The sequence below is a fragment of the Mastomys coucha genome, chromosome X (assembly GCF_008632895.1).
Source record: "Mastomys coucha isolate ucsf_1 chromosome X, UCSF_Mcou_1, whole genome shotgun sequence".
NCBI classification, from domain to species: Eukaryota; Metazoa; Chordata; class Mammalia; order Rodentia; family Muridae; genus Mastomys; species Mastomys coucha.
In genome coordinates, this window is record NC_045030.1 from 72635210 (window position 1) to 72642011 (window position 6802).

General features: G+C 36.2%; 1 long non-coding RNA gene across 1 annotated transcript in view; it reads left to right on the forward strand.

Moving 5' to 3' along the window:
- The first annotated feature begins 463 nt into the window (after positions 1–463).
- Positions 464–6802, forward strand: part of LOC116085711 — a 34991-nt gene continuing 28652 nt past the window's right edge. Inside the window, exons 1-2 of the long non-coding RNA XR_004116692.1 lie at positions 464–551; positions 1593–1690. This is a non-coding gene — a long non-coding RNA (uncharacterized LOC116085711). The remainder of the gene's footprint in view (positions 552–1592; positions 1691–6802) is intronic.

Genomic DNA, 6802 nt, shown 5'->3' on the forward strand with positions numbered 1-6802 from the left:
CTTCCACCTTTATCAAAAGATAGCGTTCTCACAAAAGAGGAATTTCAATTGTTATACGTTTGAAGATAATTCCCTTCTCTTGTTTTCATAGCATTCAATGTGCAAAGTCCCTCTTTATTTTTTTTTAAGAATTATTTTATTTCATTTTTATGTGTATGAGTACACTGTAGCTGTACAGATGACTGTGTTCGATCATGTGTGTGGCTGCTGTTGATCTCAGGACCTCTGCTCAGGCTCGCTCCGCCCCGCTCGCTCAGGTTACATTAGCCAGATGTAATATTAGCCGATATGCTCTGGCTCGCTCTGGCGTAATTTTCTGCAGCTGTCTTCAGACACACCAGAAGAGGGCGTCCGATCTCATTGTGGGTGGTTGTGAGCCACCATGTGGTTGCTGGGATCCGAACTCAGAACCTTTGGAAGAGCAGTGAGTGCTCTAAGTCACAGTGTGACATCACATCCGTTTCTCATGTCTTTGCCCTTGCCCCTCTGGAAAACCACTTGAATTTTCACTGCTTCTGTGAGCTGTCAGCTAGATGGCTTCAAGGCCTTTGGTAAACACAAATCTCTGTTGGCTGTTTTTAGCTGCTTGTTCCTCCTCCCACACTGTAGTTCCCCTCAATCCCACTGCTTCCCAAAGAAAATTGGAGACATCATGGTTTTTCTTTCTTGATTCTAGGCTTTGGGGTAAAGAAGGTACCCAAAGCTACATGTTATTGGATGTTTTAGTTTTTAAAGTAGAGAGGGTTTGTTGTTGTTGTTGTTGTTTAAGCCTATGTAGGAACCTGCTTTGTACTATATATAGATTATGCATACATACTTTATTTTATATCCTTTATGAATTCTATATTCATAAGCTCCCCATATTCAGTGCCTGGGGGTCTAAGAGTACTGTAGCATAAATGCTGTGTATGTGTTGGTCCTTTTAATTGGCTAATAGACCATCTTTCCATATAGTTTCCCACTTTTTTGTTGATGGCTGAAGGTTTCTTTAGTTTCCTTTTTATCTGCTTCAGTTTACCAGTGAGTATCATGGACACATTAGTTATGAAGAGTTGGCTGCATTCTGAGAGAAACACAATCCCCTCCAGTCCCTTCTCTAACTTAGAACCTGTGGAGGGCTGAGAATCACATATTGTAATTTTGTTTCATATTTGGAAAATTTCCTCAAGGCTTATTGCTACACTAAGCTTTTAGTGCTTTGAAAAATGGAGTTTTCCTCTCTTGAAAAAAATGAGATCTAAGATCACTGTTGTTTGGTTAAGTTTTGTTGTGCCTTGCCTCTCATATTTTATTTCATATAATGCTGAATGAGACTTGCATTGGCAATTTCAAATAATTATTTTGATATTTTTCAGTTATATTATAATCACATCATTTACTATTTGTCTTTCTTTTCTCCAAACCCTCTCATGTATCTATCTGCTTGTTCTCTTTCAAATGTATGGCCTCTTTTTCTTAAATTGTTACATTTTAGAAACACCATGTGGAACATTATGTTTTCTATTTACTTTTCTTCCTGTTGCTGAGATAAACGCCATGACCAAAAGCAAGGTGAGGGAAATAAAAGAGTTGATTTCATCTTATACTTCCAGGTACAGATCCACTATTGAAGAACATCAACTCAAGCAGGAGCAGAGGCAGAAACCATGGAAGAAAACTACTTTCTTGCCTGCCCTCTGATTCATGTCTAGTAAGCTTTGCTTCTTTGTTTGTTTGTTTCAACAAATCCACACAAACCTAATTCCACCTCTTACAACAAGAACAACAGGAAGTAACAATTACTTTTTCTTAATATCTTAATATGAAAATTAATTTTACCAACATATCCCAATTGAAAGTTATATGGGTGGGTTGATTTCCCCTCCCTCCATTGCAAGTCCTGCCTGGCTATGGGGGGGGTGGCCATTTCAGTCTCCATATCTCCTGCTAGTAGGATTCTCAGCTAGGATCACCTCCCCCATAGACTCTCGGAACCTCCCCCATCCCAGATCTCCAGCTACTCCCAGTGATGCCCCTCATCAATTGCCATTCTCACTGTCAGCCCTCTCCTACACCCCTCTCCCCACACCTGATCCCATCTCTGCCCACCTCCTTACCTTCTCTCCTACCCAGTTCCCTTTCTCCATCCACACCTCTGATGACTATTTTATTTCCTCTTCTGAGGGAGATTCACTAATCCTCCCTTGGGCCCTCCTTATTACTTGGCTTCTTTGGGTCTGTGGGTTGTAGCATGGTTGTTCTGTACTTTATGCTTAATGTCCACTTATTAGAGAGTGTATACCATGCATATTCTTTTGGGTCTGGGATACCTCACTCAGGATGATATTTTCTAGTTCTATCCATTTGTCTGTGAGTTGGGTCCTGAGGTAGAACTATTCCCAGTTTTCTGAAAAACCCTGAAATTGATATCCAAAGTAGTTGTACAAGTTTGCACTTCCACCAGCAACGGAGGAGTGTTCCCCTTGCTCCACATCCTACCCAGTATGTGGCATCAGTTAAGTTTTTAATCTTAGCCATTCTGATGGGGTTAAGGTGGAATCTTAGTGTTGTTTTCCCTCATGACTAAGGATGTTGAACATTTCTTTAAGTGCTTCTTGGCCATTTGAGATTCCTCTGTTGGGAATTCTCTGTTTATCTCTGAACCCCATTTTTAGTTGTATCATTCTGGTTGTTGGTGTCTAATTTCTTGAGTTCTTTATATAATTTTGCATATTAACCCTCTGTCAGACATAGGGTTGATGAAGATCTCTTCCCATTCTATCGGCTGCAATTTTGTCCTATTGTTGGTGTCCTTAGCCTTTCAAAAACTTTTCAGTTTTATGAGGTTACATTTATTAATTGTTGATCTTGGTGCTTGAGTTATTGGTATTCTGTTCAGGAATTTGTCTCCTGTGCCAATATGTTCAGGTCAGTTCACCACTTTCTATTCTATTAGATTTAGTGTGTCCAGTTTTATGTTGAGATCTTTGATCCACTTGACCTTTAGATTTTTGCTGGGTGATAAATATGGGTCTATTTGTATTCTTCTACATAGAGACATCCAGTTAGACAAACACCATTTATAGAAGATGCTTTCTTTTTTTCTGTTGTATAGTTTTGGCTTCTTTGTCACTGAAAGAGAACTGAACCCTTCTTTATCAATTGAAAACTAATGAAATGCTTTTTTTATCAATTGACAATCAAGACACAATTGTGGGTCTCTATGTTAATTCTTATCTATGGCAAATGGAAACTTCCCTGATGAGGGTTGAGCTATGCACTAATCTATGGATATAGCAATATGTCATTTAGAATCATTTAATTACTGTTTCTTTAGCAGAATAGTAGGAGTAAGATTTCCTCTAGGTAGACCCATGACCTATCATGACCTATATAGTCTCTTGGCCACTTTAGCAGCATCAGGTGTGGATTCTATCTCATGGAGTGGGCTGTAAATCCAATTAGAAAGTTGTTGGTTACTCCTATAAAATTTGTGCCACTATTATACCAGTATATCTTGCAGGCAGATTGCTGATGTAGGTTACAAGATTTTTTTTAAACTGGGTGTTATTGATAATTATCTTTTCTTCCAGTAGCAAGCATAATAGCTTCCAGTACAATGAATGCTAGTCAGAAGGGATGAAGCTTCTAGTTGAGCACCAGATTGATTTCTCTGTATTTGTTGACATAAGTACATGTTATCCTTAGCAATAGGGTTTTCAGATTGTGGAGAAAACCCAATAACCTTTATTTGGTATATCAACCAAACTCCAGAGAAGGATTCATGCCTAGGTATAATTGGCCAACATGAAACAAACTCAATATGTGGTTGTTGTTGTTTAATAATTATTGGAATTTTTTGTCTTATTGTGTGTTTTGGAGGGAGTTGCATTTTTGGAGAAAGAGAAAGAAGGAGACAATGAGACATGTATATATATGAGACATATATATATATATACATATATACATATATATACAGAGAGAGACAGACAGAGAGACAGACAGAGAGAGAGAGAGACAGAGAGAGAGAGAAGTGGGAAGTTGGGGGAGGAGCAAAACATGATCAAAATATATTGCATGAAAAATTAATAAAAACATCTTTATGGAAAAAAAATGCTACAAAGGTATTTCCACAGGTTAACCTGATCTATGCAATTTTTTTCAGTTGACGTTCTCTTTTCTCATGTTCCTTAGTTTGTGTCAAATTGACAATCAAAACCAATCAGTACAGTATGATTCATTTGGAATTTTACAGCTGAGTAGGAAGTTCCTAGTTAAGACTCTGACATGGGAACTTTGAGAGCAGTTAAACATATGATTGGTTTGGTGGACTGAAAGTAATATTTGCAGGAAGAAACTAGTGATGGTTCTAGAAGAGTAGAAATGGAAAAGAAAAGCAGTAAGACTGAAAGAATGCTCCTTAACCCAAAAGTGTAGCCAGAGTTAGAAGATCCAGTATGGCTCCATGCCAGAGATGTTCATCAGTCTGGAATATATGTGATTTGTCTCTACGTTAGGGAATAAAAAAAGGCCTGATTTTGAATATAGGATTGAGGGGAACAAAGGAGAACAGTGTTATATTGGTTTTGATTATTGTCTTGAAATATGTGATATTGCAGAATGTGCAACAATCCAATTATGAACACCTCATTTCCAATTCAGGCATAAAGGACCAATTTGGTTTATTAATGAGATCCCACTTAATGACTAGCCATAAAAAAATGATGACTAGGCTTATATGAGCAGAAAAAGTTCAAACCAGTTAGAAATATGTTTGGCACAATAAGAGCTATTGATTATACTATACTGTAATCGCAGTAGTCTCTATGCCCAATATTCCACACAGGTATGGTGCAATGATTATAACACAAGCATTATTGGATTGATATGCTAAATTTCTCCTAGCCAATGGTTCTAGGTATCAACTAATTACTTTTTATACATTCACCCATCTGCACACTGTTTTTATGAATGCTGTTTTTGAGATTATGGTTCTAGAAATAAAAGTCCCACATAATGCCTGGAGTAAGTGCTTAATTTGGATGATACTTTGGTTTTCTCTCCATATCGAATATTAAACATTGGTAAAAAAATCATCCCAACTCTGTTGCTATCTTGTTTGCTATACTCTATCTTCTCTGGAGTATGAAAATATAGAGTAGTGTAAATCATTTTGTCACTTTAATAGTTAATTTAGTACTTTAACAGCAAAAGCAATCACTCCAACATTTCTCTTGTCCAGTCCTCTTCTTGTTAAATAATTACTTTTTTCTTATCATACAGAAACTTACTCTGTAGCCCAGGCTGGCACCTAATTTCATTCTTTCAAATTCAGTCCTACAATGTATGGGGTTACTACATAAGTATACACCCATACCAGTTCATTTTTTTTTCCAAGACAGTGTTTCTCTGTGTAGCCCTGGCTGTCCTGGAACTCACTCTGTAGACCAGGCTGACCTTGAACTCACAGAGATCTGCCTGCCTCTGCCTCCCAAGTGCTGGGATTAAAGGTGTGTACCACCATAGACAAGCCAATTTGTTTTTGTTAAATAAACATGATCCAATGTGGGTTTTCCAGTTGTCTATCTCTCCCTCTTTCTTTCTGTGAGTGTGTGTGTTTATGTGTGTGTATGTGTATTCTTTTTTCTTTGTATTAAGTTTTATTGCATTATGATGAGAAAAGTTACATGATTTCAATTTATCTGAATTTGTTAACATTTAAAAACATGTTTTAAGTAAATAGAGTTAAATCACATTCTTGTTTTCCTTTTATACCCCAACTTTTCCCTGAGACCCCCTTCAATACCTACAATATCTTTTTTGTCATATTTCTTAAAAATTATAAAATATTATAACAATAAAAATAAGTATTATAGAAGTTGTTTGATATAAAACAATTTAACAGTCTTATATAGATGCTTGTCTATAATACTGAAAATGTGTACATTTTTCTCCATACAAATTTTAAATAGCTCCAAACATATTAACTGTATATTTCAAAATAATATATCACTACTAATATTTTCTTAAATGAACATAAATATATAAAGTCTTTGTGTTTGTTTGTTTGTTTGTTTTGTATTTAGTAGAGCTTAAAATCTTGGCTCTTACTGTGGTAAGTTGATACAAGAGTTACAAACGTCAAGCAAAGCATTCATCTTACTCTTTGTTGTTCTCTTACAAGGCCCCTCCCTAGTTAATTGTCTACAATTCTTTTGGGTATATAAATACTTTTAGAAATATGTAAGCTGTTCTGAAAACCATAGTATAGTGTAAAAACATGAAATAAACCATACTACTAATAGAGAGGCTGAGATAGGAGAAGCAAGATTTCAAGACCCTTATGTTGTACACAGCAAGACACTGTCATGAACAAACAAGCTGAAAGTATATATAGATTGTACAATGTTGGACCTATTTCTCCAATCACCAAATTAGAGAGAGCATTGTATGACAATCAACAAATTTCTAATTCCTCATATTTTTGGATTTCAATAAATTAGGATATGTTGGTAATATTAATTTTAATATTAAGATATTAAGAAAAAGTAATTTTTACTTCCTGTTGTTTTTGTTATAAGAGGTGGAATTAGGTTTGTGTAAATTTGTTGAAAGATTACCTTCTTGCTTCTTCTAGGGTGTAGTTTTGCTCCTTATGTTGGTGTTTTCCATGAATTACCCTTTGTCGGGCTGGATTTGTGGAGAGATTGTGTAAATTTGGTTTTGTCATGGAATATCTTGCTACTTCCACCATAGCATTTTCTTTGACTGTTGTATCAATGTTTTCTATGGTGTCTTCTGCCCCTGAGATTCTCTTTTCTAT